Genomic DNA, 11,803 nt, shown 5'->3' with positions numbered 1-11,803 from the left:
TTTAGGATTACTGGAAAAAATAGTATAGGAAACCAAAGAGGACATGAATACATATTTTTACTAAACAAGCATTGTTACTGCTTTATGTTAGAACCTCTCTGGAAGGGTACCCATCTTGGAGAAATATAAAATCAAACCAGGAAAGAACTTCTAAGTCACAGTACCTTCTTTTTGGCAGTGCTCATGGTGGTGCTGTCCAACTTTTCAGCATATCGACTAAGAAAACCCAGGGGAAAGAAAGGACAAAATCTTAAAATAGAAGCAAACAACACTGGGTAAAATCTCTGTGTTGTGTTTGAGAAAGAAAATAGTGGATGAAAAGCATGTAACCCAGGTTTCATTTAATGACATAACCTGACTTTGACCTTTTGGTAAAGAAGTTAACTAAAAATCATACAACAAGGTGTTTTGTTTCTCTCAAAGCTTGCTTTTGGTTCTTCCAGTAGAAAGCTGGGAGTGGCCTCTCCAGTTCCCAGGGGCTGATTCTCAAGTAGTCGCAGTACTGAGTCTTTTCTCCATCTCTTATCCCCAGGCCCCCGTCCCCCAAGGACTGATTATTATCTCTTCAAACACACTCGATTCATCTGGGCAGAGGTTGTGAAGTCCAACAAAGTACCAGGAATCCAGACTCCATGTCAGGGTTGCTCTGGCAGGACTGGGTGGTCGTGGGATGAGAGAGGAAGCTGCAGGAGGCTTAGAGGGATTGTCAGAGGTTTACACCCAAATGCTCCAGGAAGGAACCTGGGAGCAGGATAGGCCATGCAGTGTGCTTCCCATTTCACCCTTTCTTTTTTCTTTTTTTTAAAAATTAATTTACTGTTTTTAATTGGAGGCTAATTACTACATGCTTTCAAACTGTGGTGCTGCAAAAGACTCTTGAGAGTCCCTTGGACTGCAAAGAGATCAAACCAGTCAATCCTAAAGGAAATCAACCCTGAATGTTCACTGGAAGGACTGATACTGAAGCTGAGGCTCCAATACTTTGGCCACCTGATGCGAAGAACTGACTCATTAGAAAAGACCCTGATGCTGGGAAAAATTGAGGCAGGAGGAGAAGGGGGCAACAGAGGATGAGATGGTTGGATGGCATCACTGACTCAGCAGACATGAGTTTGAGCAAACTGCGGGAGATAGTGAAGGACAGGGAAGCCTGGCGTGCTGCAGTCCATGGGGTCACAGAGTTGGACACGATCGAGTGACTGAACAACAGGAAACTCGGGTCAGTGGAGAAATAGGATCATGTTTCTGAATTAATATTTTGTAAGGTCTGTTATAAAATTTTAATAAACTTACATGCTCAATAGAGTTCAAGGAAATCACACTTCTTTATCAAGAAACATAGAAGACTATTAGTTATTTTAATTTAAAGGGAATAGAGTAGCGATCAGCTGAGTAACCCTGAGATGATAATTCTATGACACTTTTATAGTCATTTGATTTTGAGAAAAGGAAGCAACAGATCACTAGATGTCTGCCATGCTCTTGAATCAGAATGCAGTTTGAGTAAGAATCCTGTTCAAATAGATAAACACAGGACATAGCTATAAAGAAGCACGTGTTGGTTGCCATGGTTAAAAAAATACTAGTGTAAGTTTGGTGAGATGCAAAGAGGTAATCAGGATAAACAAAGCCAGCTTAGAATTACTTGATTAGTAGAACTACATAGAGAATTGTGTTAAGAGTTGACTAATAGCATTGATAAACATTTTCTAAAGCCAGTGAACATACAGAGGCAAATTCTAAGAATTTGTTATTCTACAGGATTGTGTCTTTATGTCTCTTATGATGAGAGTATGTTAGTTGACATCATCAGAAAAAAGTTTGTTGTAATTGTTGAGCTGTTTCCTCTAATAGTTACGCTTTTAGCCCTGAGGTTGGCTTAAAAGCTTAAATTATGAATATTTCACGTTATATTATTTTCATATTCCTCATACATACCTCATACAAATTAGCTTTCTTATAGGCTCACACTGACCTTTACCTCATTGATGGAAATTAAATTGTAAAATGAATCTGCTTAGGAAAATCATTTTCAGAAAATATTTCTTCCTCTGTGTTGTTGAAGCTTAAGAGAAGCTTTTAGCATGCCAAGTCGTCAATCCTACTATATAATGAAATAAAAATCTAGACAATTGGTAAAAAAAAATAAGATGTTTTGTTTTTCTCAGGATGAAAATGAAATAACTCAAATATTGGAATACAGCAGAAAAGAAAAAAGTGCCTGCAACAGTTAGCTGTAAATATTCTCAGAATTTTAGGATGCTTTTCATACCATATACTAACATACTTGATTTTTTTCCTCAGGCTGCTTGAAATTGATGAAACACATATAACGACAAAGACATTTTGATTCTGTAAATTTCTGAAAATCCTCAATTTGTACTTCTAAAATAGTATATATTCATAGTTTAAGAAACAAAAAATACCAGAAATATCTGAAATGAAAGATGTGTTTTTGCATGTAGTAGTTACAAATAATAAACTATTTTCTGTTTTACCTGAGAGTGCTTTGAGTAGGTTTTAAAAGTCTTCTGATTTCTGAGGGAAATAAAACTGCAAGTTGTATATTTTCTGTTCACAAAGTCTCATTTGCCTCCTAAAATTCACAAAAGTACCTTATGATGTCTGGTGGCACTCAAGTCTTGTATGCTAAAAAAGGAGAAAAAGTTTGGGCTTCTCATGCACCATTTATTTTAAATTCACATTGCATCTTATTCTCAAAACTCTGAAATCATATTACATGGACTTTACTTCCTTTATATAAACATCCTGATTCAATTTTCATACTGAAGTGTTTTTGAATGTAATGTCATGCATGGAATCAAAAATAGAAGCACTGGTGTTTTATTTTTGCACCCAGTAATTTGGTTTTTAAGCCAGGTTTACAGGGAACAGACCTATAAAGAGAGTTTATAGATTTCAGAATAATCTCAGCAACTAATTACTTAGTTTAGGAAGTTAAAGTCTAAAAGATAAAATAGCCAATCCTTAAAAGCCCATGAAACTCAATCGATTTTTTAGAAATTTTAATTTTAAAAAACTGGAAGAAAGAATAATCACAATAATTACATGCAAAGTAGCAAGATAGTCAAGCTGTTGACTTCAGGGTTTATAAAACAAAAAGCATAAGTATATTCAATAACTGTTTAATAAAGTCTATGATTAAGTTACATATAACTTGCTAATTTCCTGTTTGAGAATATTTTCATAGGATTAATTATCTGGTTCTCCCAGAACTTCTAAACCTTCCTTCACTTTTATGTCAAAGCCTAATTTTCCTTCTAGGTAATTCATTGGTTTTCTATGACTTTAAACATTCTTTTACTTTACATAATATGATGAGCAACTTTAAAAGGAAATATTCATCAAGAACTTTCAGATGTCTGATTGTAATTTTGCATTTGGTATTTGAGTCTTTTTTTTTCTTCTTCTTCTTAATGGAAAGTCTGGTCTGAAATCATGTTTTGAAGAGATTTAAGCAAAGACCTCATTTATATTTTTGCTAAACACGTAGTTTTATGACATGGAAGAGAAAAATTAAGCTTTGTGATCAAAATTTATAATTTAAGTTTTTGCTTCTTATACTATTAACCAGTAATAGTCATTCCCACATTTATTCTATAGATGTATTTGAATCTTGGAAGCAAATCTATGTAACATATATAAAGTAGTAAAAAGAAACAATAGACCTTTTAAAATAAAACAAAGGAATGAGCCAACAGCTCTAATTAGGTCTTATGAAAATTAATCAATCAGATATATAAAAATTAGGGCAGTTTTATTTAAAAGTAAGTTTCACAGATAAACTCATTTAGTATTGTTGTTGTTGTTCCGACCCTGTCATGTCCGGATCTGTGACCCCATGGACTGCCTCATGCCAGGTTTTCCTGTCACCATCTCCCAGAGCTTGCTCAAACTCATGTCCATTGAGTCAGTGATATCATCTAAACATCTCAACCTCTCGCCCCCTTCTCCTCTTGCTTATAATCTTTCCCAGCATCAGAGTCTTTTCTAATGAGTCAGCTCTTGTACAAATTTGCTGGCATATTGAGTGCAACACTTTAACAGCATTATCTCTAGGGTTTGAAATAGTTCAGCTGGAATTCCATCACCTCCACTAGCTTTATTCATAGTGATGCTCCCTAAGGCCCACTTGACTTCGCACTCAAGGATGCCTGGCTTTAGTTGAGTAATCACACCATCCATGATATCTGGGTCATTAAGATCTTTTATGTATAGTTCCTCTGTGTATTCTTGCCATCTCTTCTTAATATCTTCTGCTTCTTTTAGGCCCATACATTTTCTGTCCTTTATTGTGCCCATCTTTGCATGAAATGTTCCCTTGGTATGTCTAATTTTCTTGAAGAGATCTCTAGTCTTTCCCATTCTATTGTTTTTCTCTATTTCTTTGCATCGATCACTGAGGAAGGCTTTCTTATCTCTCCTGGCTATTCTTTGGAATTCTGCATTCACATGGTAGTATATTTCCTTTCCTCCTTTCTCTTGAACTTCTCTTCTTTTCTCAGCTATTTGTAAGGCCTCCTCAGACAACCATTTTGCCTTTTTGCATTTCTTTTTCTTGGGGGTGGTTTTGATCACTGCCTCCTACAATGTCACGAACCTCCATGTGTAGTTCTTCAGACTGTCTATCAGATCTAATCCCTTGAATCTATTTGTTGCTTTCACTGTATAATCATAAGGGATTTGATTAAGGTCATACCTGAATGACCTAGTGGTTTTCCCTACTTTCTTCAATTTATGTCTGAATTTTACAGTAAGAGGTTCATGATCTGAGCCACAGTCAGCTTCTGGTCTTGTTTTTTCTGACTGTATAAAGCTTCTCTATATTTGGCTGCAAAGAATATAATCAGCCTGATTTCAGTATTGACCATCTGGTGATGTCCATGTGAATAAATATAACATCATTTTTAATCAAACTATATATGTATGTATCTATATATGTTTAGATATTTTCTGTCCATCTATCTATCTATCTATCATTTTTTCTGTCTAAACACCCTGAAAACTTATTTTACAAATTCTTGGCAAGATAGCCAGCTAGAAAAAAGGACAAGCAAATAGAATAAAAGAAAACATATCTGAAACTGTCTAGCAAAAAATAAATTAATGGACCAAGTTTGATAGTTACTGTTTCTTTCAGGATCCTATGATTTTTTTTAGAGAATGTGTATAATATATTTTACAATGATATGTTTATGAATAATATAGGCTTCCCTGGTAGCTCAGCTGATAAAGATTCTGCCTGCAATGCTGGAGACCCCAATTCAATTCCTGGGTCAGAAAATTTCCCTGGAAAAGGGATAGGCTACCCTCTCCAATATTTTTAAGTTTCCCTGGTGGCTCAGAGGGTAAAGAATCTGCCTACAATACGGGAGACCTGGGTTCAATCCCTGGGTTGGAAAGATCCCCTGGAGAGGGTGTGGCAACTCACTCCAGTATTCTTGCCTGCAGAATCCCCCTGGTGGACTACAGTCTAGGAAGTCACAAAGAGTCGGATGTGACCGAGCCACTAGGCACACTTATGAATAGTATAGAAAATTGGAGTTTTATGGATTGCACCGTGATTTTTCAGTGAATTTACTTCATAACTTGAGTTATCCTGTATCTGTTTCGGGGGTGATATTCATTTGTCTGTGTCTTTTAACACTCTGCTTTTTGCTTTTCTACCAAAAATTTGCTTCCAAAAACTCTGTGTAAAGTAATTTTCTATGAATATAGCCCAAATACATTTCTGGGAACTTGTACTTAAAGGGAGCTTATAATGAATCACATTATGATGTGAATGATGCCATTTATCTATTCCAGGAGACAGTTCAGGTTTCCAAGACTGGTATTTTTAAGTAGGTTTCCATGGAGAGAGCATTTCAGTACCTAACCTCAGACTTTTTAAGTATACTCAGACATATAGTGAAGACACAGAGATGTGACTCTGGTGTTTTACTACATCATTGTGAAACTGTCTTGCTAGTTTTTAGAGATAGGTAAGGCAAGATTGGGCGAGGGGTAGCTCCTCATGGCCACGCTTCTATGCGGTACGTCATAGCTGGCACGCTTCTGCCTATACAGTGGAAGTGAGAAATAGATTTAAGGGACTAGATCTGATAGACAGAGAGCCTGATGAACTATGGACAGAGGTTTGGGACATTGTACAGGAGACAGGGATGAAGACCATCCCCATGGAAAAGAAATGCAAAAGGGCAAAATGGCTGTCTGAGGAGGCCTTACAAATAGCTGTGAAATGAAGAGAAGTGAAAAGCAAAAGAAAAAGGGAAAGATATTCCCATTTGAATGCAGAGTTCCAAAGAACAGCCAGGAGAGATAAGAAAGACTTCCTCAGCGATCAATGCAAAGAAATAGAAGAAAACAATAGAATGGGAAAGACTAGAGATCTCTTCAAGAAAATTAGACATACCAAGGGAACATTTCATGCAAAGATGGGCACAATAAAGGACAAAAATGGTATGGACCTAACAGAAGCAGAAGATATTAAGAAGAGGTGGCAAGAATACACAGAAGAAGTGTACAAAAAAGATCTTTACGACCTAGATAATCATGATGGTGTGATCACTCACCTAGAGCCAGACATCCTGGAAGATGAAGTCAAGTGGGCCTTAGGGAGCATCACTATGAACAAACCTAGTGGAGGTGGTAGAATTCCAGTTGAGCTATTTCAAATCCTGAAAGATGATGCTGTGAAAGTGCTGCACTCAATATTCCAGGAAATTTGGAAAACTCAGCAGTGGCCACAGGACTGGAAAAGGTCAGTTTTCATTCCAATCCCTAAGAAAGGCAATCCCAAAGAATGCTTAAACTACCACACAATTGCACTCATCTCACATGCTAGTAAAGTAATGCTCAAAATTCTCCAAGCCAGTCTTCAGCAATACGTGAGCAAAACTTCCAGATGTCCAAGCTGGTTTTAGAAAAGGCAGAGGAACAAGAGATCAAATTGCCACATGTGCTGGATCATCAAAAAAGCAAGAGAGTGCCAGAAAAACATCTATTTCTGCTTCATTGACTATGCCAAAGCCTTTGACTGTGTAGATCACAATAAACTGTGGAAAATTCTGAAAGAGATGGACATATCGGACCACCTGACCTGCCTCTGAAGAAACCTATATGCAGGTCAGGAAGCAACAGTTAGAACTGGACATGGAACAACAGACTGGTTCTAAATAGGAAAAGGAGTACGTCAAGGCTGTATATTGTCACCCTGCTTATTTAACTTATATGCAGAGTACATCATGAGAAACGCTGGGCTGGAAGAAGCACAAGCTGGGATCAAGATTGCTGGGAGAAATATCAATGACCTCAGATATGCAGATGACACCACCCTTATGGCAGAAAGTGAAGAGGAACTAAAAAGCCTCTTGATTAAAATGAAAGAGGAGAGTGAAAAAGTTGGCTTAAAGCGCAGCTTTCAGAAAACTAAGATCATGGCATCTGGTCCCATCACTTCATGGCAAATAGATGAGCAAACAGTGGAAACAGTGTCAGACTTTATTTTTTTGGGGCTCCAAAATCACTGCAGATGGTGACTGCAGCCATGAAATTAAAAGACTCTTACTCCTTGGAAGGAAAGTTATGACCAACCTAGATAGCATATTAAAAAGCAGAGACATTACTTTGCCAAAAAAGGTCCGTTTAGTCAAGGCTATGGTTTTTCCAGTGGTCACGTATGGATGTGAGATTTGGACTCTGAAGAAAGCTGAGTGCCGAAAATTTGATGCTTTTGAACTGTGGTGTTGGAGAAGACTCTTGAGAGTCCCTTGGACTGCAAGGAGATCCAACCAGTCCATCCTAAAGGAGATCAGTCCTGGGTTTTCATCGGAAGGACTGATGCTGAAGCTGAAACTCCAGTATTTTGGCCACCTGATGAGAAGAGCTGACTCATTAGAAAAGTCCCTGATGCTGGGAGGGATTGGGGGCAGGAGGAGAAGGGGACGACAGAGGATGAGATGGCTGGATGGCATTACCGACTCGATGGGCATGAGTTTGAGTAAACTCCAGGAGTTGGTGATGGACAGGGAGGCCTGGCATGCTGTGATTCATGGGGTCGCAAAGAGTCGGACATGACTGAGTGACTGAACTGAACTGAACTGAACTGAAGGCAAGATTACATGAACATTTTGCATGTTATTTTGTAATGACTGGTTTATGTGTGTGCCTACACAGGAACCCCTATGGGGTGTAATATCTTCAGTGACAAACTTTATACTGTGTTACTCATCTTTGCATTCCTACCATCCAGTACAGTGACTTGAATCTTGGTGAAGCTGTAGTAAATGTTTATTAAACTGCAGGGGCTCTATATAATTAAATAAGGATAAATTAAGCATGAGGTATTCTAAGCTATAGATTATTAAATGGGTGTCACTGGTATTATTAATATGGATTTGACCTCATTTGAGTTCATTTTTAAATATTTTTATTCCTCTACATGTATTAATGTTCAGAAAATAATTTGGGAATGTCACATATTGATGGCAATCTTTTCAAATGTTTGTATTTACTTCTTTGGTCTGGTAAATGGAGTCTATTGATCACAGTTTTGGTATTTTTGTAGCTCCAAATTTGATAGTGTTTTAATCTTCATTTTCCACACAATTATTATTTATTTTCTGCCAATAGGTGAAGATATCAGAGATGAAAGTTTAAATAGACTATGTGAAAGTTAATACTGTTGTCTTACTAAATCTATGATAAATTAGTTCCTTTGGTTATAAATTGTAAAAGTCACGTTTTTACTATAGAAAATTTAATTAGAAAGCAAAGTCCACATTTGGAATATAAAGAATGATTATATTTTTAAAATCACAGTTGGGGACTGGTTTTTAATTTTATTAAATGCAATATTTTACCACTCATACTGCTAATTTCTCTCTCTTGTTTCTCAAGTGATATGATTTTTTTAAATGTTGCTTTTAATTATGCTTCCCAGATGGTGCTAGTGGTAAAGAACTCACTGGCCAATGCAGGAGACATAAGAGATGTGAGTTCTATCCCTGGGTTGGGAAGATCCTTGGAGAAGGAAATGACAACTGACTCCAGTATTCTTGCGTGGTGAACTCCATGGACAGAGGAGCCTGGTGGGCTACCTTTATGGTGTTGCAGAGTGGGACACAACTGAGCAACTAACACTTTCACTTTCACTTTATAATTATGTCATTTTTTTCTTTTTTCTTTTTTTTTTTTTACCCTTTGAAGGATTTTACTCTTGGAAGGACCTTTCTTGATCAGTCACTAAGAGTTGGACACCACTGAGCTACTTCACTTTCACTTTTCACTTTCACACATTGGAGAAGGAAATGGCAACCCACTCCGGTGTTCTTGCCTGGAGAATCCCAGGGACAGGGGAGCCTGGTGGGCTGCTGTCTATGGGATCACACAGAGTTGGACACGACTGAAGTGACTTAATTAAAATGTGTTTATGTATTGTGTACACTTTTGGTTAGTTTTGCCTTTATAAGACAAGCAAAGTACTGCAAGTTTGGTTCTGTTTTTCTCTAAAATGAAATTTATTACTTAACTCCTAGCTTCAAAAGAGAAGTGATACCTACATCATCATTTACAAATGGATTTGCGATTTGGGATTAATATGAAGGGTTGTTTGTAAATAAACATGGCTTTCAGTTGCATATTATAGAATGCAGACTTTATCAGAGAATATCCCAGGAAGAAAGTTTCTTTCTCTCTCCCTTTCACTCTTTCTGTTTGATTCACCTCTGAGTGTTCAATTTGTAAAAGAACCAATCAAATACACAATATTCAATAAATATTTGTTAATTCAGTCATCATGTTACAGAAAATGGATTTGTATATGTTATCTTAAATTTTATTTTCATTGTTGAAAAGACCTCAGGTGATATAGATGAACAAGCTTGTTAAATTATCAAGGGGTTTTGGTTTTGTTTTCATTTTTAAACAGATGATAATTAAAGAGCAAGGCAATTAAATATAAGGTCAGTTCATTTGACACAGTGAAAATAACTTTAATGTGCTTAAATTTAACTAATGCTATAGTTAAGTCTGTGAGCATTTCAGGGGTTGTGTATCTTCAATAAACTTTTACACTTTTTTGTTCATAAAGAATGACTATACTGTAGATAACCAAATAGTCAAGCTTTGTTTTCAGCTTTTTCTTTAAAAACAAAATTTTTTTTTAATATTCCAATATTTTTCATTTAGCTAAAATCATCATTACTTTTATTTGCAGTACAAAATTATAAAAGATTTTGTGAGAACAATAGCTGTCCCTATATTTTATTCAGGAAATCTCATTTTTTTCAAAGGATATTTGTTTGATTTGTAATCTAGACATTACTAGAAATTTTATATTATAATTAAAATGTGGTACTTAAATACAGGGAATGCTTTTCATAATCCTGCCCATGCACTAAAATAAATTAATCTATACTTGGCACTTTACAAATATTTTAAAATTTAATCATCTTAAGAACACTGTAGATGTTTTATTCCAATATTACAGATGAGAAATTGAAGTTCAGAATATTTAAGTAACTTTGCCAAGATGTTGCTCTTGAAAAGTGGCAGAGCCAGGATTTAAATAAAAATATGCCACATTGTAAAGATTTTTACCTTTTGCTGCAATACTATACTACTTTTCTCACAATGCTTCCTGCTGCTTCCATTTGAGTCCAAGGCCATTTATTGATCTTCTATTATGTACAAAATGTGAAGTCTGGTTTGACTTTTGTCTCTGTGCTTCGTGACACCTGAAGACATCTAATTCAACCCAAGTTTCTCTTTGAAGTCAAATTACTTCTTTGACCCTTCTTTTTTTTCTTTTTTACTGGCCATAAAACAAAACTTTAAGTTATATTTCCTGTAATTTTTTTTCACTATATTTCTAATTTTTTTTAAACAAAATTGTTTCCTATTCTTAGACCAATATCCCAAGTTAACTTTTAGTCTGAAATTTTCCTTCACTGACCACAATTATGTGACTTTTAAAAAAAATCTGTGTGTCAACCAACAGGTGTTTTGAAAAATATCAGGTCAATAAATGAATAGAATCCATAAATGTGAGGACCATAAGGAAAATCAGAAATCCTGATTCCTTATCTTGAAGAAATGTGTGGAATAAAGATACTTAGAAATTAAATGAATGTCTTAAGATCAGGCATCTGATTAGGGAGCTCAGATATTAAGACTCTTGGGCTTTCATTATATATTTCTGCAATTCCTTCAGCCAACTTTTAGTACTGTCTGCATGTTTTTTACTTGACTTCTACAACTGCTTATTTTGTTTCCTTTATTTGTCTATTCATCCCCCCACAGACATGCACTCCTTGAAGTCACGGCTTGGCTTCATTAGAAAGTCCTGGTATGATTTTGAAGGGTCTCATGGAGTATTTCATAATTTAGATGATATCAGATGCTTCTGAAGAGCATTACAAATGAAAAAGCTACATATTAGCTATTTGTGGTCCTTGAACAATGCTGTTAACATCAACCCATGGTTTTTTTCTTATGAGATCAGAAAGCTTGTATACAGTCTTAACTCTATGCACAAAGCAATTAAACTCTTTGAAAAGAGACTGCTGCAAACAAAGAAAGTATCAATCAGCCAAAGAAAAAATAGAAAAATAATTTTCTTAGTTGATCTTTGAAATGCATAATACCTTATTTTCCTATTAACAATACTGGGAGTTGATATTAGCATTAAGATCAGTGACAAAACACCTCGATTAATAATTTCTACTCCAATATCATTCTAAAATAAGAAAATATGCCTTTGTCTAATTTGATGACAGGAAGG

The sequence above is a fragment of the Cervus canadensis genome, chromosome 13 (assembly GCF_019320065.1).
Source record: "Cervus canadensis isolate Bull #8, Minnesota chromosome 13, ASM1932006v1, whole genome shotgun sequence".
Classification (NCBI taxonomy): Eukaryota; Metazoa; Chordata; class Mammalia; order Artiodactyla; family Cervidae; genus Cervus; species Cervus canadensis.
The sequence above is the reverse complement of the archived record's forward strand: the minus strand, read 5'-3'. Positions refer to the sequence as shown.